General features: G+C 40.1%; 1 protein-coding gene across 1 annotated transcript in view; it reads left to right on the forward strand.

Moving 5' to 3' along the window:
• pwp2h (PWP2 small subunit processome component) overlaps positions 1-23,943 on the forward strand; it is a 94,473-nt gene that overhangs the window by 22,737 nt on the left and 47,793 nt on the right. The gene's annotated exons all lie outside the window — the stretch shown is intronic.

Consider the following 23,943-nt stretch of genomic DNA (forward strand, 5'->3'; position numbering starts at 1 on the left):
AAGCCTTAATGTAAACACCTTAATCGATCCGATTGAGTCTGTTTTACTGCCCTCATTATGTGTACTGATACATAGCTTGCAGCAAGCTTAAAGGTGCTCTAAGCGATGTCGGGTGACATCACTTCTTGTTGACGTTTAAAGTATTGTCAAACAAAACGAAGGCTAGCTAGACCCTCCCTCCTCCTCATCCGCGCACTAACCACCCAAACCGCACCCCCAAACCCTTCTAATCGGTTATTGGCTGGAACAGTTTATGTTTCGTGGTGCGGGTAAGCCCAGTTTGTTTTTGTTGCCTTTTGTGGAGCCTGGGGTGTCTGCAGAGACCGTGTTTTTTTACAGTGTGTTCGGGGACAGGCAGCTAGCGGATAGTGAGGAGATGTTTGTTGTATGTGACAAAAAATGTTTTGGCCTAAAAAACGCGTGACATCGCTTTAAGCACCTTTAACACTCCTCCAAAAAGTTCCCAAGACAGAGCTGACTTCGAGTGCTTTTAATGGAAGCGGTGTAAAACTACAAAAAACAACAATAGAAATACATTAACTTACAGTTGTTCTGATACATCTTCCGATGCTCCAGGGCACATCATCATTGATGTATCCTGAGGTCATCGGGTGTTTCGGGTCTCTCGAACATCAGACACCCTCACTCAGGCGACCCAGCTGAGGTTGATCAAGCCTCAGCTTGTGCCCTGGCAGCTCAACCACGGTTCCGCTCTCTTAATCCAGAGCCACCCAGCGGCTTTCTCCGATGCCTCTGTGCTGCTACATATGGCTCTTCTCCTCCTTTCGCCTGTGATACTGAGTGCAGTATATGCCCTGCAGAGAGACTGCCCAGTGTAAGGAACTCAGCTTTCTGGAAATATTAATAATCAATAATATCTTGTTATTATTAATTATAAATATTTGGGTCAGTTAATTGGATTAACTTGATTTGGCTGAATTAATATTACAATCAATTAATCAGTTCTTCCAACGAACTCTTTTGATTATTAATTTATTCTAAGAAAAGGGTATCTTCCATGGCCACCGAAGAATAATTATTTCTTCGCCTGTACAGTACTTTGAGCCAGTAGCAAAAACCGTGATCGTAAAGTGACTTGTATTGCAAACAAAACAGAACCAAATACATATTATGTACAAGTTTTATTAACTAAATATATATATATATATATATGAATATAAATAAACTAAACAACATACACACATGAATACATAAATAGGTTAGTGATAGGATGAAATTGGAAACCGGAAGAGGGTCTATGAGAAGAACCATCAGAATTTCATTTTCACATTTCATTGAATTGAATACTTGCATTTGTAATGGGAACAATTCTTGAAGTTGTTGAAAATTGAAGTCGTTGATGGTTCCGGCAGTGTCAAGTGGAAGTTGGTTGAGCGTTCTCTTTCTCCAGGAACGCATGACTGGTTTGGTGAAGGCCTGGGACTCTGTTGAGGCCACGCCGAGCACCCAGGAGAAGTGAGGAAGTCGGAAGGATGGGTGATTGGAGTCGTTGTTGGTTGGAGTCTTTGTTCCAAAACTCTTGAGATTGTCCTTGGTTCTTTGTGAGAGTCATCTCTCTCCTGCCTGTGCCCATATCTGGTTGGATTGCGGCCTGCTGGGCCCTGGGGCCCCCGTGGAGGGGGAGGGGGTTCCCCAGAATCACCAGAACAGTGTTGCGGCTGGATGAAAGAACTAAGAGAGGGAGGTCACATGTGGACTGTCTCTAATAAGGCCTGGAAAAGATCCTCCCCTAAGGGTTGAACTCGACCAATCAGAAAGGTGACATGTCTGAGAGGGAAAGTGGCTCTTAGTTGATTTACGGATCTTTGTCCCTAGCATGATTATACCTTCATTAATGTTCAGATAGCTATAACACATCCACACTGCATTCTAGAGGAAGGTGATGTACATCAAAGTGTGAGTCATTAAATGAGCATTAATTAGGTAGGAGGCATGATACAGGTGAGGTTACATTGATCGTTAGTTGGTTGTATACCAGGATACATACCATAATATATACCTAATAGTACACGAGACAGTAAACCATTTACACTGTTTCTTTCACAGTTTTATGCATGTTCATTTATAGATCAGTTAGTCTATGATTAATGCAGCAAAGTCTGTTTTAAAGAGGTTTCTGTTTCATAGTCTCTCTCTTGAGTATGTGGCCACATTCCTCGGAGGTCGTAAAATCTCCTTATCATGCCCTGTAACATGACACTGTTTCTGCCCTTGTGTTTGTTCATTTGGGCTGTGTGAGGAGTTTCATAAACCTTTGTATATGATGAATAATTAGTATGTGTCTGATTGGTCCATACCCTACACCAGCAAAGCCTCTGCACCCTACCTCTACAGGCAAGCACCTTGCCTTCCAGCCTTGTTCGTGGCAGTTGCTGACTAAGTCCTGATATTTCCCCTTTATCCGCTCAAAGGCCTCCTCCACTCGCTCCTCCCATGGCACGGTGAGGTCCAGCATGACAACATTTTTTGTAGCATCAGATACCAGGATGATGTCAGGTCTGAGTGAGGTCTTAACTACATGCTGGGGGAACTTGAGCTGCTTACCCAGGTCTACTGACAGCTGCCAGTCCTGTGCTGTTTGGAGAAGCCCTGATGTTCCTTTCTTTGTTCCTGGCTTTTCTCGAGCTCTAATGAAGCTAATGGTTGGCTTCGCAGGTCTGGAATTTTGGCAGATGGAAACAGCACTAGAGATGCTCTCTGCGATAGTCTTGAGCACCTGATCATGACGCCAGCGGTATCGGCCTTCCCCCAGAGCTTTTGGGCAACGACTCAATAAGTGCTCAAGGGTCCCCTTGTTCTTCTGGCAGAGGGGGCATGCTGGTGATTCGGCCAAGCCCCAGCAGTGCAGGTTGGATGGGCTGGGAAGAACATCATAGTACACCTGGACCAGGAACTTGATGCGGTGTGGTTCTGCCCTCCACAGGTCAGTCCACGAGATCTTCCTCCCCACAACTTGCTCCAAGTTTGCTACAAGACAGTTAAAAGACATTTCTGAAATATTCCAAATTGTACACAAATCTAACATCATCAAATACAACATCACAAAATGACAAACACCAAAGAACTTTCATAACATTATTGATTTTAGAAAACACTTAAATCCTTTTCTAGAGTGAATTATGTATGGAGATGGAAATCATCTGTGTGCTCTCTCAAATGCCTGATCACAAAATGGCTGAACAGCACATGCTCTACTTAAAGAGGCACATTACCTGCATTACCACATAATTGCGAACTGGAGTTCGTCTATCACAGGTTCGCGTTTAAAGTCTGTTTAGAGAGAACGGTGTCGTCTTAGCGGCCCCTAATTTAATAACAAACTATCATTTAGACGGAAGTGAATCAATCAAAACTAACTTTAGCTGGAAAAAACATTTTTCAAGAACCACTATAAAACTAAACCAATCTCTGTTACCTTAAATTATATGTTTATCTCTATAAAGCTGCTTTAAAACAATCTACATTGTTAAAAGCGCTATATAAATGATGATGACATGACTTGACTGGAGCAGGGAACAGCATAGCTCGATTCAAATGAAATTTAGATCAGATTGAACTTGAGAGGCTTTTATTGTCACCTTTGAGTGCCATGCCTTGTTTCGCTAAGTACAAAATAATATCATTAGTCGGTAGATAATCTCCCTGTTTTTTTGCCTTTCTCTTTCTTTGGCAGCTAGCATCTCAAAGTCGGGCTTTTCCAATGCTGCATCCAATGCTTTTCTTTTAAAGGCTTTCCACCGAATCATGCCTAGCATGTGTGACACTGTCCTGCTATGCTCCTTAATTTTTCCTTTAGCTTGCTTCCACAGACTTAACCCCACTGACTTCCAACCTGTCCTGCTCTTATACTTTTCATCATTCATGAAAAGCCTGCAGCTGAAACAGTACATTGCATCATTCTCAGGAGAATACTCTAACCAGGGGTGTTCTTCATACCACGGTCCGTGAAACGAATGTCCTTGGTCATTTTTTGGGAACGGCAAAATTGGACGACAGGGTCCTACTGAATTTGAAAATTTTGTGAAGGCCAAATTGTACGTTATATTGTATTTCTTTACATGAGCAGGATCTGATGGATTTTGTAACTGAAGCAAAAACTCAAGTCTTCCGGCTTTTTCTCCCTTGTGTACATGGCTGTGGCTGCCTCACTCTCTATTTATTCCTGTTCTGTGTCCGTCTCTTCCCTCTCTGTCTCATTGTATTGCCTTTCTCATTCTGAACTTTTTCTGTCTCTGGCTGAGTTCCATCTTAATATAGAGAATGAATGACAAACCTGTTACAATCATATTTTAAATACAATTGTTGGTTTAGTGCTAATTCAATTTATGTTCTTGTAATATAATTACTCTTCCATTCAAATAATTTAATGTTTATCTTTCTTGTTATCAAACTCTAGCATCTTCAGAATCCTTTCCTGTCAGCCAGTTTAACAACACTTACCTGTAAATGTCTGATTTGGCTGATGCTCAATGGGCTCTCCCTCACTCTCTGAGCCTGCCTCTGCTTCATCTTCAATGGAGTAATAAGTAATAGACATTTAATTTCATATTAGCATACAGCATAAATCTATATACTATGCTAACATACAACTCATTTAGGGCCTATGATGTGTTAGTCTCAACTAAGACAAGTGATTATAATAGGAAATATACTTACAAGAATTAAACTGACAGACTGTCCACTAGGGATGCTAACCGATGACCGTTTGACAGATGGTTGACCGTCTCAACGTTAACCGATCAAAGTTTTGGGTAGTCGGTTAAAAAAAAAGTGACCTCTAAATTAGGCTATTATAGACAGTGGACTAAACGCTACTACAGTTAGCCATCTAAATCGAAGATATTTTTGTGTGAAGTGAACAAATCCCTCACACTCAATTTTTCATAACTCGCCTGTTTGTACTTAATAAACCAATAAAAACATTTGGCGCGAGGTCACAGCGTTTGTGTTCGCGCGCTCACAAGGTTTGCGAAAAGTAAAGGCTACAGGCTAAAACACTGGAGGTTAGAGCCAGGGCAGACGACAGGATGAAGCGTGCAAAGAAACGTAACGTTAGTGTGTGGGACCATTTCACCAAAAAAGAATGACACAGTAAGTTGCAACTTGTGTGATACAGTGCTTAAATACAGTAGTAATACTGTAGAAATACATTACATCTACATTTCAGTTGTAACAGATAAGGTGATGATGATCATCATCTTTCTTTATTATTGTTAGCACTAAAGTTACCTCAAACTAATAGGAGTCTCTTCGGAGCTGTCATTTTCTTAAATGAGACGCTGCAATGTTTCAAATGAGCTTCTAACGCTAGACCAACGCCTTTATTTTCAACGCGATCACCTTGTACCCAAACCATTTCGAAACTAAGGAGCCATTTGTCCTCCGATTACATACAAGCTCCTCGGCCCCGCGTTTGCGATTTTAAAAAAGTGACGTGAGTGGAAGCGCGGCGCCGGGGCAGTGTGTGTGTGTGTGTGTGTGTGTGAGCGGGAGGCAGAGAGAGATGCGACAGAGTTGCGAAATTGCAGGCGCGGCTCGGGGGGTGGTGTTTGTCTACAAAGTGTGCCAACAACAGGAACTTTAGTTATTTGTATTAGATCTGATCGAGAGTACAATAATTTGATTAGACAAGCAGCTACTTCTAAGAACGTGGATATGTTGTACAAGTTGTTAGCACTAGTAGAAGACCAAGAACAAAACATTACCGACATAAATACAAAAAAGAAATACCAAATGAATAGTTTTGCAGATTCAACCACTGTCTTGCATAGCCTGCCTGTTAATGCGACAGCTTTCGTGAACTCAACTGTCGTGTTCACTTCACTCTTAGTTTCAAGAGAGCGCCGCGCAGACACATACTGTGCGTGATGCTGCGTAGCGAGTGGGAAAACCTGGAGCGGATAGCGGAATAAGTGGAGCGGTGGGGGTGGGGAAGAGGGGCATCTCAGTCGATGAGGGCAGAGAGGCAGTGGCTCTAGCCACCTGGCCACGGCCCTGATATATATATATATATATATATAGCTGCGAGCAGCGATGATAGAGCCAAAGCCGGCATAACCGTCACCCTGGTGCCTTTAGGTAACTAAAGGCAACGGATTATTAGGGCCTAAGCCTTGAAAAGGCGAAAGCCCTATTGTTTTCCTAAGGATTATTATTAGGGCCCAAGCCTTGAAAAGGCGAAGGCCCTGTTGTTTTCCTAAGGATTATTAGGGCCCAAGCCTTGAAAAGGCGAAGGCCCTATTGTTTTCCTAAGTATTATTATTATTATTATTCTTTTTATTATTAGGCCCCAAGCCCTTAAAGGGCGCAGAGCCCTATTGTTTTCCTTAGGATTTTTAGGGCCCACGCCCTGAAAGGGCACAGAGCCCTATTGTTTTCCTTAGGATTATTTATTATTATTAGGGCCCAAGCCCTGAAAGGGCGCAGAGCCCTATTGTTTTCCTTAGGATTTTTAGGGCCCAAGCCCTTAAAGGGCACAGAGCCCTATTGTTTTCCTTAGGATTATTTATTATTATTAGGGCCAAAGCCTTGAAAAGGCGAAGGCCCTATTGTTTTCCTTAGGATTATTATTAGGGCCCAAGCCTTGAAAAGGCGAAGGCCCTATTGTTTTCCTAAGGATTCTTCTTCTTCTCCTTCACCTTCTTCCTCCTCCTCCTTTTGGGGCCCTTAACGTGCTCAAACTCTTGAAACTTTGCACACGGGTCAGAACCCGGCAGCAGGCCAACTGGAAGCAGGAAGTGTGTCACTTTCAAAATGCTTTGAAAATCACCCTCTTATTTTTACCCGATTTGCTTCAAACTTTGTGTATAATGTAAACACACGCCAGATGTAGACCTGTGAAAGGATTATTGATATCTTAAATACTGTTGCCATGGCAACGCATCAAACTTTAATATTCTTTTTGGATGCTTTTGAGACTCTTAACATTCTTCAAATTGCATGAAACTTGACAGACACATCTCATTTATTACCTAGTAGACGTGCAAAGTTTTAGAAACGGACGTGGTACAGGGGCTCAGTAGCGCCCCCTTTTGGCGAAAGTGGGGGGGGGTAGTTTTATCTACAGTAATAAAACTCTGTATGTATATTGTACACTTCAAGCCAGACAACTTTCTAATTTAAAGTCATTAGCTCCGACCAACAAGAAGTCAGATATTTTGGTTTGAATGTGGATTTTTCAAGCTTTTTCTCTCCCTCTCTGTCTCTCTCTGTCTCTGCGTCTCTGTGTGTGAGTGCGTGGGCATCTCTGTGTGTGTGTGTGTGCGCGGCCATCAGGGACTGGCTGAAGCTGGTACCCGGTTGTGGCAGGGGGGCTCAACAGCATCCCCTGGAACAGGGTTTGAAAACTTGGTCCATATATCAAACACGCTTGCATGAATTAATATGAAACTCAGTACACATATAGATCTCATCGGGCAGAATAATGCTGTTATGGGTTGTTTGGAGAACACTTGCTCTGGAATTTTAACTTCTCCGCCAAGGCAATTCATTCAATTGTCACCAAACTCGGTCAGCGTGAAGTCAAGACATTGAGGATGCTAAAATGCGCAGGGATTTTTAATATCTCGAACGGTTTGGCCGTGGCAAGGAAATGAATGTATGACTAAAAAAAGACACAAAGTGTGTTATAACTTAGTTCGTTTTACCTACAGTTACAAAACTTGGCGTGTATATTGTTCTCGTCAAGCCGAACAACTTTCTAATTTACAGTCATTAGCTGCGACCAACATAAAGTCAGATATTTTGGTTTGAATGTGGATTGTGACCATTTTCTCTCCCTCTGTCTCTCTCTGACACAGAGAATGCACCCTGCCATTCTGTGTGTGTGTGTGAGTGTGTGTGTGTTTGTCTGTGTGGGGAGGGGCTCTTCGAGTGACAGTTTAGTTTAAACACATAATCAGCCATAGGGCCATACTGCCCTCTTGTGTCCAAAATTATATTTATATATACATACATTTGGTATGTGACTGAGGATAATCCACCGGTAAATTGACTTGACACCAGCAAGAGCTTTTAATACGGACGTCCACACGGACATTGATAATGGTGGCGCGTGCAGAGCGCTCAATGGAATTCCTATGAAAGTAGGAATTAACTAAAAAACGTTCGCTCTGTTGTGCTCGCTCATCGCCGTGGACGCGCACCGTTATGAATGCCCGTGCAGCCGTTAGTTTCATTTCAAAATTGGCGCCTTTTCTGGGGCTGATTGCTTGAATTGTGAGTTCAATAGCCTATTATTCTTCATGGAAAACACAACAAAAGAGTATAATGACAGATTCGCTTAAATAGGTGCTTTTACTCAAAATATTCATTCATCATCTATTCCGTCTAAATAGTGATTAATTTCACTCTATTAGCGTTTGGTGTGAACACAGCATAGTGAACAGGCTTTAGTGTGTGTGTGTGCGCGCGCGCGGGCGCAATCGAACTGTGTGTGTGTGAGAGAGAGAGAGAGAGAGACGCGGCGCTATCGAACTGTGTGTGAGAGAGCGTGAGAGAGAGAGGCGTGGGCGCGATCGAACTGTGTGTGTGTTTGAGAGAGAGAGAGAGAGAGAGAGGGAGGCGCGGGCGCGATCAAACTGTGTGTGTGTGTGAGAGAGAGATACGCGTGCGATCGAACAGTGGAAACATGAAAACATACTCCGTCATTTTGTTTGTACAGGTCATCATTCAAACTGCAAATTGTTTACTTATATTTGTGTACACTCGCAATAAAACACAACATTGTGCTTTTGTCACACTCTAAACTCTTGTCAAACTGTAACCTACAACTGTCACCCAACCAAACACACACACGTGCGCGCACATGCACAGTTTTAAAAGCAAAACATATTTATCCAACCCCATTTAAAAACAATAATCTTAAGATATTATATTGTATGCTATGTGTTGTGAATACACCCATGTTAAACATTAAAATTTACTTCCATTGCATATCATAGAACACATAAGCGTAAAATAAAATTACACTAATAAACCTGTACAAAGACCTCCAGATAAATACTGGGCTTCTATATTTACACATTTAAGTGCTGCAAAACATATTGAGCTATTACATCCTATGACATTAAAAATTAATCTATATTTAAACTATCTCATATATGTTGCTATTGTGGTTCACGATCATAGGCCTAGTCCCAAATAGCACACTTCATATGAATTTTCGGTCTTGTGTACTTATTGCATGTGTCCGTTAAATCCATGAGGCCGTAGGGTGTCTCATTTTTCATTTTAGGTTTCAGAAGGTTGCTCACGCATACTTTGTGGTTGATATGTGCCCTCGATGCGCACTTTTGCAGAGCCCACACTGATGCAAGCTCTACAGCACACTTCTTTTCGACAGTCAAAGCAGGGTTACGTTTTTGCACGTCGTGCACAATAACCCTAAAGCTCTAGGGTGGCGGTGCCACCGGCTTGGGCCCGCAATCGCTGCTCGCAGCTATATATATATATATTTATTCTTCTTTTTATTAGGGCCCAAGCCCTGAAAGGGCACAGAGCCCTATTGTTTTCCTTAGGATTATTTTTAGGATTATTTTTCTATTTTTAGAAAAACAAAACAAGCATGCAAATGGAAATTATCGCGGGCGGAAAAATTATCGAGCTCATTTTTGTTATCGTGCGATTAAGTGATTTATTGATTATCGCGACAGGCCTAACTGACTGTGGGTACTTGACACTGGACTTCAGGCATTTTGGCATTTCCTTCTCCCCAGTCTTCCTCCAGACTCTGGCACCTTGATTTACGAATGACATGCAAAATTTGCTTTCATCCGAAAAAAGTACTTTGGACCACTGAGCAACAGTCCAGTGCTGCTTCTCTGTAGCCCAGGTCAGGCACTTCTGCCGCTGTTTCTGGTTCAAAAGTGGCTTGACCTGGGGAATGCGGCACCTCTAGCCCATTTTCTGCACACGCCTCTGCACGGTGGCTCTGGATGTTTCCACTCCAGACTCAGTCCACTGCTTCCGCAGGTCCCCCAAGGTCTGGAATCGGTCCTTCTCCACAATCTTCCTCAGGGTCCGGTCACCTGTTCTCGTTGTGCAGCGTTTTTTGCCACACTTTTTCCTTCCCACATACTTCCCACTGAGGTGCCTTGGTACAGCACTCTGGGAACAGCCTATTTGTTCAGAATTTTTTTTCTGTGTCTTACCCTCTTGCTTGAGGGTGTCAATGATGGCCTTCTGGACAGCAGTCAGGTCGACAGTCTTACCCATGGTTGCAGTTTTGAGTAATGAAACAGGCTGGGAGTTTTTAAAAGCCTCAGGAATCTATTGCAGGTGTTTAGAGTTAATTAGTTGGTTCAGATGATTAGGTTAATAGCTCGTTTAGAGACCCTTTTCATGATATGCTAATTTTTTGAGATAGGAATTTTTGGGTTTTCATGAGCTGTATGCCAAAATCATCAGTATTAAAACAATAAAAGACCTGAAATTTTTCAGTTGGTGTGCAATGAATCTAAAATATATGAAAGTTTTATTTTTATCATTACATTATGGAAAATAATGAACTTCATCACAATATGCTAATTTTTTGAGAAGGACCTGTATATGTGTGTATATATATATATATATATAGCTGCGAGCTGCGATGAAAGGGCCAAAGCCGGCGGCACCGGTGGTATGGCGTTGCCTTTAGGTATCTAAAGGCACCGGGGTTGCGGTGCCACCGGCTTGGGCCCGTCATCTCAGCTATATTTATTATTATTTTACTACCTTTTGGGCACTTTTGCAGCCTTTAACATGCTCAAACTCTTGAAACTTTGCACACGGGTCAGAACCCGCGGCCATCAGGGCCGGGCTGAAGCTGGTACCCGGGGGTGGCAGGTGGGCTCGACAGCTCCCCCTGGAACGAGGTTTGAACACTATATTAAACACGCTTGCATGTAATAATCTGAAACTCGGTACACATATAGATGTCATCGGGCCAAACAACTTTCGTGGTCTAAGTTTTACGCCAGCCCAACAGGAAGTTGGCTATTTAGGGTTGTTTGGAAAAGCATGTCGCCGGATTTTGATTTACTACTCCTAGGAAATTCATCTGATCGCCACCAAACTCGGTCCGCATGAAGTCAAGACATTGAGGATGCTAAACTGCCAGCAGATTTTTGATATCTCAAACGGTTTGGCCGTGGCGAGGAAACAAATTTATGGCGAGAAAAGAGAAACAAAATGTCTGTTATAACTTTGAAGGGTGATAGTTTAGATTAACCCTTTAATGACTGGTTGCTTTTGCCTGCATAAAAGGAAAATAAATGTCTTAAGCCTTGTATTTTATAAATCATTTTTATTAATAAAGGCATAGAACCACTCTTTTTGTCTTGCATTGACAATAGTTTTAGTTTATTAATTAAAATCTTGGTCCATAAACTTGGTCTGAAAACTTGGTCCATAAATCAAACAAACTTGCATGTAATAATATGAAACTTGCTACACATATAGATAGGGGTGTGCCATATACCGTCCACGATAATACCGGTATACATTTTTACATGATAAAAAAAGTGTCATATCGCGATATCAATGATATAGCGACGCGATGACGTATGACACATTTACGTTCCCTAGCACGCACAACAACACCTGACTGAGCGCGAGAGCAGCCTGTCTGCCTCCGATGACGATTTAGCAATTTCACAAACAGCTTGAGTGTTCCGCGGGGCTGCCGACGCGCGTCTTCTCTCGCGCGCGTTTAGGAGTTGGGACATGACTGAATGGTCTCTTGCACAATCTAGCCATCAGTGCATCGTAACTAAAGTTTATAATTTTCAAGTCTTCTTAATTCTTATCCGTTTAAACATTCAAGCGGTTTTAAACTATCCAGTAAGTTACTCGCACACTCTCTGAGAGAGTTGCACTGCGTGCGTACATAGAGTACAGCTCGCGAGAAACTAAAGTTATTTTTCGCGGATTATATCGCTTTAATTCAGGGAAAAACGCAAAATTGTGTAAAACTTCCGGTCTTGGTAAGTATACTCATAAACACAGTCGGTTATGTGTAAAACCATGTGACAGTGTGACAGACAGTATAATGAAAACAGCAATGGATCATTGCACTATCTGTAAAAGTGACAGCAGCCAAAGGCTATGCGTCTGTCATTAATGTTGTCGTCAAAACAACAAAAGATAGCTTTAATTGTAATGAATGAGGATTATTAGCCTATGTATTTAATTTAATCAGGAAACAGAACTAAAAGACTGTTATTTTACATTTGATTACTTTATTATTTTTCTGTAGTATTTCTGAATACTGGTGTTAGACCTACACACATTTAACATTTAATTCAAAGATTGAAATCAAGCTTCCTTGTGTTGTGTAAACTCTTACAAAATTACCACATTGTAAAAACGCAATGAGTGAGCAAACATTTAGGCGAGATAAACATAATAAGAAAATTTTCAACAACAACAAAAAAAATTTCTATATCGTCATAAATATCATTATCGCAAATATTCTTGAAATATCCTGATAGAATTTTGAGGCTATATCGCCCACCCCTACATATAGATCTCATCGGGCCGAGCAACTTTTGTGCTCTAAGTTTTAGCCCAACAGGAAATCGCTATTTTGGTCTGAATGTGGATTTTTGATATTTCAGACTCTTGAGTTTTTAGCTTCTCCTCCTAAGTGGTTTATTTTATTCACACCAAACTTTTTCAACATGATGAAAATACATTACAGATGCTAAATTGTGAATGGATATTGAATATCTTAAACGGTTTTGCTATGGCAAGGGTTTAAAGGCATGTCAAAAAAAGAATCAGGAAACGTCTCATATCTTCTAAAAATGTAATTATACACCATTTTTTTATATAAAATTATACAAATATTAGAACTAAACCCATTTTATTCTGATTTTTTTTTCAACTCAAGAAGTATGAAAAAGTTAAAAACAGTCTATTTAGTGCTATTTGGTTAAACAAAAACAAAAAATCATACATTGGGCTATACTGCCCTCTTGTGTCTGAAATGATATAAAAATAGTACATAAACTCCGGTAGGCCTTTTGTATTTATATATATAATTATATTCCCCCCGAATCCCGATTAATCAACGTGTGACACCAGCGATCGCTAATATAAAAGTGAAAGTATAATGGTGGTGCTCGAATGGGTTCCTATGGAAGTAGGAATGAAAAAAAAAATTTCTCTCTGTTCTGCTTGCTCCTCACCGTGGACGCGCACCGTTATGAATGCCCGTGCAGCCGTTAGTTTCATTTTAAAATGAGCGCCAATTCGGGGGCCGATTGCTTGAATTGTGAGTTCAATAGCCTATTATTCTTCATGGAAAACTCAACCGCAAAAGAGTACAGTGACAGATTCGCTTAAATAGGTGCTTTTATCATCTTTTCCTGTCATCATCTTTTCAGTCAGCTCTTCACTCTCGTGATTAATGAAATGTGATTAATCAAATCCGGGGGGGGGGGGCAATGATGTATTAAAATCTGCATATTGCAATATCGGCAGGGCACCCCCTAGTTTAGCCTTATTAAATGTATGCTTCATCTTTCTTTTTAAATTCTTAAATTTGATCAATTGATTCAATTATTTAGAATAATAAGACACTATAGGGCTGTTACCCTAGGTAGGGCTGATCAAATTCAATATTTTACACTGAAAAATAACAATGCATTAAATAATGTTATGAGATTGTTTTAAATATAAGTTAATTAACAAACGTTGGAAAGAATGATACTTTTAAACATAACACTAAACCGCCATTAGGTGTCGCCATGCAACCGTCTTAATGAGCGAGTCATTGATTCATTCGTTCAAACTATTCGTTCGAACAACTAAGTAATTCATGAATGAGACAGAGGTTTATGGATTGATCATTGAATCTTTGAGTCAACTGATTCGTTTAAGATGCTGAATCATTCAGTAATGAGAACACTTTGCTGTGAGATGCTCAATTGTTCTGCTGTGATCTTTGTTTAACAATTTTCGCTGCTGAAACAGAACAAAAACAGTCAATATTGCATCTAAAATGTAAGTGACTTAATTATAATGTCACAGTTTCAATCGTGATGTATTCAGGAAGAAAGAGCACTTGTCATGTGAGGTTGCTTAACTGTATCATATGTTAAAAATAAATAAAAACTCCATATTTTAAATTTTTATAGGCAGTGTATTGTTTACTGAGTTTCTTTTGTGTGCTGCGCAAATATCAATATATTTGTTTTCCTTAAATTTAACCAACACTAACTTTATTCCCATCTGAATTATAAATCATTTATTTCTGTATAAAATAATACTACCACTAAAAACATGTTTGATTTTTCTTTTTTAATCAATGTGGCATGTGTAACTTCAAAATAAACAGATCAGTGCTCATTTCAAGAAATGAAAACCAATGCAATATTATAAAAGTCCAAAAGATGGCACCGACAGACTGTTTTTAAATGAGGTTGGATAAATATTTTTATCTTTTAAACCTGTGTGTGTGTGTGTGTGTGTGAGTGAGAGAGATTTTGTTTGGGTGACAGTTAGGGCTGTGCAATCAATCGAATTTTGATTTCAGTTTCGGGTCCCAACGATCTCCAAAATGGTACAATCGAGTAAAAACGATTATTTTGCCATGTTCTGTTTTGCAATTTTGTCTTGTGTTCTGAATGACTCGCGCACGCGCATATCCGCCCCTCCCGAACCCATAAACTCTCTCAGCATATACAGTGTAGGGTATCTGGACTGTGTCAGGACGAATCATGCACTTATACATGTAAGAATGCTTTTAACCTCTCTGACTCTGGTTCATAACCCAGGTTGGGCACCACAGAGTCTGCCCCTAATGGCGTTAATCGACACTTTCATGGCGAACTGAGTTAAAACCAAGCCTCCCCCTTTCCAACGAGAAGGAACTTGTGTACAACACACACACACACACACACAGCAGGGGGGTCAGGCCTCAAAGAGATTGTTATCTCCTCAGAGCCAGGCCAGAATGGAGACCAGAGCACATTCCAACACCCACAGTCCTCCTAGCATCATGTAACGGATCCACGATTCCCCCTCAGGGGATCTTTTCCTTTGTTTCTTTATGTTTTTATTTTCCATTTACGAATTCTCCTTTGTTCATTTCCACCGACGAGTGAAATGAACTTCGCCTGAATCATCAACCGGCAACTTCACCTCAAACGGACATTCTAAATCGCCGCGCTTGGCTCGCTCTGGAAGAGCGAGTGAACGTGACGCTCCCAGGATTGAGACACACATGCCTTCTTCATATCAGCCACACAACAGAGCTAATGTGCAAGTATTTTGTTTACTAAGCTTTCATAGCAGTAAGATTTGTTTATCCCGATTTAGGGTGATATTGATTTCTTGTGGTCTCTCAGAGGGTTTTGTCCAGGTGAATTTTGCAAAACTGTGATCCTTACGGATCTCTCTCCCCCTCTCTCTCTCTCTCTCTCTCTCTCTCTCTCTCTCTTACTTGTCCTCTCTTCGCATCATCATGTAACTGCTCCGCGTGATCCCCCTCTGGCGATCTTTTCTTTTGTTTGTTTTATTTTTCCTTTCTACTTTCAAGGATTAAAGTTCTCCGTCGCTACGACGGATTTCCGTTAATTGCAGCGAGTCTATTGGTTCCCGTCTGTCCTTAATGTCTTAAATTCACTTTTCATAATGTTAAGGCCGTAAATAGGCTTTCATTTATCAAATAGTGTGATAAATGTCTTAATTTTAGTTTGAATAGGTCTTAAATTAAGGAAAGACGAGGTGTATTCACCTTGCTGAGGGGGATGTGATAAAGCCTGGATTGGAGCGAAAGCACGTTCCTCTCTCCACTCTAACATTCTGTAATCGCTTATGGTCCACTCCGGGTTTTCAATTCCCGCTCACGGAAAAACTGCTCCGTGTTCACTTAGATTTGGAGAAGTGCATGTAAGGCTACAGCTGGTTTTCTGCGGTCCGAATCCGAGCGCTTTTGTTCCCTGCACCCCCCGCAGCGTTGGTCTGGTTTCACATTCAACTTAATTCTATCGAACCCTGGTGCGTTTGCGTGCATATTACGTCATCGCAAACGTGCACGGCGCATGATAGAAAACAGAACGCGGGTCAATATTGGCTGTTTCTCAATACCAATACGCAAACTTCGGACTTGTGTCCTTGATAGTTCAGACTTGCCAAGTTCGACTCAGGAGAAGGAACTCCCGAGGACGAGAGGACGCGAGTCCGGTTATTCTGCAAACGGAACCGCGGCGTTCTTGATCGCGTCACTCAGCTCCCTCTGGGTACGGTTATCTCTTTATGTAGGCTATATTTTAAGCAACAATAAAACGAAATATGGTATAAAATACAACTTTGCCTCTTTTAATCAACAATAAAACGAAATGTATTCAAAACACCTCTTTTCATTTATAAATGAACATATTATCATAAACGTATTAATGGCCACACAAATGTGGTTCAAACAACGCACATTGATTATCTTCACTCCATATATTTATAACAACACGACATATAAAACACAACCCTGATTCTTTTTGTTTTCATTTTAAAAATATGAAACATTATTGATCATGGGTTGTATCGTTTTATTTTATGCATGTACACATACAAGAGAATGCATAGTAAAATATATAAAGAATATTTTATATATTTTAGAATATATAACATTACACAACCCTGTCTCTTTTTGTTAAATGTCAGTTTTAATGATCAATAATATCCAGTATAAAAGTATAAGTAGCCTAATATAAGAAGCTATACAGCAAACAATTCAGTCAAACATAAGTCACCTCTCTAATAGGCTAAAAAGTTCAAGTTAAATAGCCTAAATATATAGTTATGAAACTTCACTTTGCCCTCAGCCAAAACGATTTGCCATGAAACAAACTATATATTAATATCATTTAGCATTGTTTGGTCTTATAAGATAAATAAAAACATGCACTGAAAAGTTATGTAGATGGTTGATTATTTGTCAAGCTAAGAATTTTTTTTTCATCGATTAAAATAGATTTAAAAATATTCAAACTGGCAATATTAAAGCGGTTTAAAAAATCTCCCCTAAAACGCTATTGGTCTCGACTATTTAAATAAAGTTAAAGGAATATGACTTGAAAAGAAATTTCAGTCAGAAGAATTTTTTTCACTTTAATCCCTGTACTTTGTTCATTGCCGCTTCCAGCAACAAAGAGGACAATGTGCAAGTATATTCGTTTTTCGAGTGTTCAGAGCATTAAGATGTTTTTTCCCATGGTGTCTCTCAAAGGTTTTAAGGTCTGTAATTTGCCACTGATCCTTAAGGATCTCTCTCTCTCTCTCTCTCTCTCTCTCTCTCTCTCTCTCTCTCTCTCTCTCTCTCTCTCTCTCTCTCTCTCTCTCTCTCTCTCGCTCTCGCTCTCGCTCTCGCTCTCTCTCTGTCTCTGTCTCTCTCTCTCTCTATTGATGCATTCTCTTTCATTATGTCGTTGCCATTATTATGTTTGTAAATACATTTATTGTTTGTTATAACCGGTATACGTAACTTTGCCTTTATTAAATGCATTATATTCATTTATTGATTCTGTCTTTTCGCTCATATACAAGTCCCTTTAATTTATACGATCCAAAGCTACGTGCTTTACAAATTTATTGATAGCCTACTTAAAGAATCGTTATAGAACAGGAAGGCTGTTCCTTCTGGCCAGAGGAATAGCTTCTCCTGCAAGTCTATAAAGTAGGATAGTTTTGTGAGGTTTGATTGAGATCGAATGATCAGGTTTTTGCTGGACAAAAAGATGATTCGGTCACAAATTAATCCCCTTTAAGATTATCCCGTCGATCGATCTATGATAGGCATTATTGATATATTAAATATTTAATTATAATCCGTTTTGATTGAGTATTGATATAAAATTGAGCTAATCTTAACCTGTCTGTAAAATATCAACATGACATCATGACTTTGCGTAAACATACACGCAACTTTCAAGTCAAGTGGCGTGTTATCTATACGCATTTTGAGCTATCCGCGCGTATGTCCACGCCGAAATCTTTTGCGTGTATGTCTACGCCATTAAATGTCCGAGTGATTCCGCGTGTATGTGTACGCCGTTAAATGTCCGAGCGAAACGAAGCAAAATCTATATCTACATCTGTGGAGCGATCTTTTTTTCCCTAGGATGGTAGGAGAACACTCATAAATGGTATTAACCCCAGTGACGGGTAGGTTTAGGGACGGGGTTGGGGTAGGTCATATATCTATATATACATAATACAGTAATATAACGTTAGTCAAAGGCGTTGATAAACACGCTGAAAAGCGATTATGCGTGTTGATAGCACGCCAAAAATGGAAATACGAATTGGCGTGTCATACATACGCCATTTCATGAGATCAGTCTGAAAATATAGTCTTATGCAATTAATTATAATTCTTTGTGTTAATTGCCTAAGTACATGTATGAATGCAGATGCAGGGAAATATCCCATTTTGGGAGATTTAACATGTATGTTTATATGGGTCAAACCCGCATGAACGGTTATTAATTGCAAATTACTAATCTTTGAATACGTATCCCCAAAGCCTGACCCAGGTAATTCGTTACAACAGTCATAAATTGCAAGCACAATAAACTTCACAATAACTATTGGCTATTTAATATAGACTGGAGTGAGACCATAGACGTCTCTCGAGCTGTCGCCAATCTCTTCCTGCTCGATCACTGTAGAGCCTCAGTTTAAGCGAACGGCAGCGCAAGCGCACATGACCTGATCATCTGTTCCGCTTTACAGCAGGAAAAAAATCAAGAATGAACTCAGGGAGCGACATTAACACTTGTCTGCTTGTCGGGGAAAAGGGGATTTTTAAGTTTCAAGTGAAGGAGAGTTTTACTTGCCCGACCGATCGAAACGCGAGATGGTTTTGATCTTATATACAGTCAGTGTAAACAGAGATTGGTAATGGATAGTTTCTGGAAGCTGCGCTGCCTGTCTATTTTTGAGAGAGAAATTAGTGGAGAAATCAAAACAAATGAGCCTTACAGCTCACACAAAAACTCACAGAAGAAACATACTGAGGTAGAAATGTTGAGTTTTTTTTTATTAATAATATATGATTAAGTAACATAACACGACTAAGGGCTGTTCTATAATATCACGATTGCAAATGTTACATTGAATTTAAAGTTATAAACAAGTAGCCTAGTTTATATGTAGTAACTTACATTTTAGACTCAATATTGACTGGTTTTGTTCGATTTCACCGACGAAAATAGTTACAAAAGAAAAGCAACACTAAGCGCTGTGTTTTGTTACTGAATGATTCATTATTTTGAATGAATCGTTTTAATGATTGACTCAATGATTCATTGATTAAGACGGTCTTTTGCCGCCACCTATTGATTTATTGTTTAAAGGTGTCATTGATTTTATTTTTTATTTTATTATTTGTTTAAAAATTAGTCGTAATCAGTTGTAATTTTGCAGTGTAAATTAATTTGATTGATAATGGCCCTTTTTATGAAAACTGAATTTGTAAAACTTAAAATGTAAGATGTGGTGATGGCGCAATGGATAAGACGCATGCCTTTGGTGTGAGAGACCCGGGTTCGAATCCACTGTGAGACACCAATGTGTCCCTGAGCAAGACACTTAACCCCTAGTTGCTCCAGAGGCGTGCGCCCTCTGAAATATATAGTAATTGTAAGTTGGTTTGGATAAAAGCGTCAGCTAAATGAATAAATGTAAATATAGCTGCAAGCAGCCATTACCGGGGCCAAGCGCAAGAAGCGGCAACAGATGCCATCATGTGTGGGAGTGGCAGACCAACTGCAGCAAGGAGCAATTAAAGACATTTTAAGAGAATTTTGGGGTGCTGTTTCGAAACTTCTCAGGCTCCTTCAGGGCATCGTACTGAAGCCCCATACCAAGTTTCGTAACAATTCGTTCATGCGTTCAGAAAATACAGCATTTTAGCACATAATTCAAAATGGCCGACAGACAAAATGGCCGATATGGGAAAATTGGATATCAGTCGACTCGGCATGACGCCGTGAATCTAACAAAACCAATTTTATGATGTGTGGACAAACTGTTCAGAAGTTATATGTAACTGTTACATTTACATCAGAAGTTACATTTAACTGTTCAGAAGTGTGGCTGTAAAATGAGCAAGCATTTGGCTTTAATTTCTCAAAAAACAAAACAAAAAAAACTTATTCCAACTCCAACAATTGGCTCCAAAACTAGGCCTATTTATTGCAATTTTTACCCATTTAGTATAAGTGCCAACAATGTTCTATGCTCTATTACTTTGGTAGCCAATTAAATTGTCTTGCCCAAAAGTACGAGTGGATTTGGAGAAGCAGGCTGGGGAATTTCATTTTTTGTTGTTGTCTGTAACTATTTGGAAGACGTGACATACAAACAAGGTCTCGCAAAGACTGCAATACAATATTTGTTCCTCCATCACGTCGCGGTGTATACAGTGAATGCATGCTGAAATTATTGTTGCGTGGCTACATGAAAGTTTAAGCATATGTGATGCATTGCCGCAATTGATCTGACTGGCGCTTGAGAGAGACGAGGGTGCATGTGTGTGTGTGTGTGTGTGTATGCTGTGTGTCTGTGTGTGTGTGTGAGTGAAGGGGTTCACACACCGAACGCAAATTTATTTATTTGCGCGAGTAGATTACATACAAAGTCAGTGCAAAAACGCGAATAGACGCATCATTCGCGCCGGGCGATGCGAATGACGCGAACGTCTTCCGCGCACGTTGAAAATTTTTAACCAGAGCGAGTCCAACTAGACGCAATAAACGCGTATTTGACGCTCTATTCGCGTTCGGTGTGAACACACCATTAGGTTAATGTTTCAGTGACGCTTGGTGAGAGCATGGAGTGGATGTTTTCAGTTCAGATTCTGAATCATTGAAGTCGTAGCCTACTGTTGTGGTATGCCAGGTCTACTTCGCAGTAGACACATTGCACCTTGTTCTCTTCCTTTCTTCCTTTTTAAGTATGTAATGATCCCAAACTTCAGACATTCTCTGCCGTTTATGGACATCTTTACTCTCCGCCATCGCGGCAAATAAATTAAAAATGTATCACGCGCTATAGTATAGATCCGTGTATAGTGAATTAAATTTTACATAGGAATTTATCGAGGCTTCGAGGCAGAGTTTTTGCCTCGAGGAATTTTTGTAATCGAGTAACTCGAGTAACTCGAGGAATCGTTTCAGCCCTAGAAAAAATGCATCAAAAATGACTGACACGTGACTTTGATTTGATTTTACTACCCCTTACTATCAATATTTTGGCATTTGGGCATTTATATATAGTTAACAAGCTATGGTTCCAAACTTCTGACGGTGGTTTCGTCTCGATCGGACTAACGGTTTCGAAGATATCGGCAAATGTTTTTTAAGCGCTAAATCACAACGCTACACAAACCGTAATGCAAAACCTAGCATATTGGGTATCTGTGGACTCGGCAGGATTCAGGAACCTAACGAGATGACTCCCGTGAAAATAAGTCAACCACAGCCAGAGTTATAAGCATTTGAAAAATAAAATTTACCACTAATTGGCGCTGTTTCGAAACTTCTCAAGTTCCTTCAGGGCATCGTACTGATGACCCATACCGAGTTTTGTAACAATTCGTTCATGCGTTCAGAAAATACAGCATTTTAGCACATAATTGAAAATGGCCGACAGCCAAAATGGCCGATCTAGAAAAATTGGATATTGCTCGACTCGTCTTGACGCCCTGAATCTAACGAGACCACTTTTATGATTTTTGGACAAACCATTCAGAAGTTATAAGCAAAAATAGCCATTTTCTGTATCTCCGGACCAGTAGGTGGCGCTGTGCCGAAACGCAGCATGTAGCCTCAGGTAATGCTTGTGATGACAGGTACCAACTTTGGTCTCAATACGATAAAGCGTTGCAGAGATACAGCCTTACGTGCGTTTTTGCAAGCGCTACGTACATTTTTTTCGTGCGTTTATCAAAAACGGTTTGACGAATCAACTTGAATTCCATAACTTTTTGTCCCCACTGTCTGAAGATGATCTGGTGTGATTTTGGTGAAAATCGGACAAACTGTCTAGGACGAGTTCGAAAAAGTCGTTTTTTTGAACAATTCAAAATGGCGGCCATGTTTTTACGACGGAAAATGACGTCGTAGGGTGCAATCGAAATGTCATGAGCTCCGGAATCAGAGGGAAAAAGAATTGTCGATAGGCCTTACGGTTCGAAAGTTATTAGCATAATAAAAGTGAAATTTTGGACTGGTGGTGGCGCTAGAGGCAATGAGTTAAGAGACACCAAAATTGGTGTATTTAATGTTGGGACTGTCCTCGATCAGATAATCAAACCAAAACAACTTTCCCGCAAACGGTTCTATGGGCTGCCATAGACGCCCAGTCGGAAGAAGACGAATAATAATAATAAATGTAGCTGCAAGCAGCCATTACCGGGGCCAAGCACAAGAAGTGGCAACAGATGCCATCATGTGTGGGAGTGGCAGACCAACTGCAGCAAGGAGCAATTAAAGACATTTTAAGAGAATTTTGGGAAAATGGCTGAAAAATCATATATAAAGTAACTTTTAAGATGATTTAATGGTTTATCACTTTTAACAAATAGGTGCCGCAGTTACGAAATCGATGTGCTGTGGTCAGAGTGAGGTGACAATGACATTTTGAAACCAAACTTTGTATGTGTCAAAGCATTGCAGAGATAAAGTCTGAATAGTCATTTTGGCAGCATGCCTCAACTTTGATGCTTCGGTATACGAAAACGGTTTCGTCTATCAACATGAAATCCACAACTTTTAGTCGGCACGGTCTGGAGAAGAAACAATTCGATTTTAGTGAAAATCAGACAAACGATCTAGGAGGAGTTCGAAAAAGTAGGTATTTCATGAAAATCAAGATGGCGGACAGGAAGTTTGGCTGACTTTGGCAAACTTGGTATCTTTGTTTTCAGCATAACCCAAGGGAATCAAGTAAGACCAGAGTCGTTACAATATGCAAATTCATTCAAAAGTTATTAGCATTTTTGTATGTTTAATTATAACTTTTGACCAAAAGGTGGCACTGTCTCAAAATCTGTTGAGTACCTTCAGGAGATGGTGCTGGTTACAAATTCTGAGTTTCATAATGTTACAGCAATGCATTTAAGTATAGCATTTTACATCACAAAACTGTACTGAAGTCAATGGGAATTTCATGTTTTGTTCTATTATAGCGCCACCAAGAGGCAAAATCTCACAATTTTTTTCATGTGTCCTTAGAATGAGCCCATACATGTGTCTGCCAAATTTGGTGAAAATATCTCAATTCGCTTCGGAGTTATAGACATTCATATGAAAAACGCATCAAAAATGACTGACACGTGACTTTGATTTGATTTTACTACCCCTTACTATCAATATTTTGGCATTTGGGCTTTGATATTTAGTTAACAAGCTATGGTTTCAAACTTCTGATGGTGGTTTTGTCTCGATCGGACTAACGGTTTTGAAGATATCGGCAAATGTTTTTTAAGCGCTAAATCACAACGCTACACAAACCGTAATGCAAAACCTAGCATGTTGGGTATCTGTGGACTCGGCAAGGATTGAGGAACCTAACGAGATGACTCCCGTGAAAATAAGTCAACCACAGCCAGAGTTATAAGCATTTGAAAAATACAATTTACCATTAGGTCGCGCTGTTTTGAAACTTCTCAGGCTCCTTCAGGGCATCGTACTGATGATCCATACCGAGTTTTGTAACAATTCGTTCATGCGTTCAGAAAATACAGCATTTTAGCACATAATTCAAAATGGCCGACAGCCAAAATGGCCGATCTGGGAAAATTGGATATCAGTCGACTTGACATGACGCCCTGAATCTAACGAGACCACTTTTATGATTTTTGGACAAACCGTTCAGAAGTTATAAGCAAAAATAGCCATTTGCTGTATCTCCGGACCAGTAGGTGGCGCTGCGCCG

This window comes from Siphateles boraxobius, unplaced genomic scaffold, assembly GCF_051911475.1.
Source record: "Siphateles boraxobius isolate OS27281-9 unplaced genomic scaffold, OSU_SipBor_1 17, whole genome shotgun sequence".
In the NCBI taxonomy this organism is placed as follows: Eukaryota; Metazoa; Chordata; class Actinopteri; order Cypriniformes; family Leuciscidae; genus Siphateles; species Siphateles boraxobius.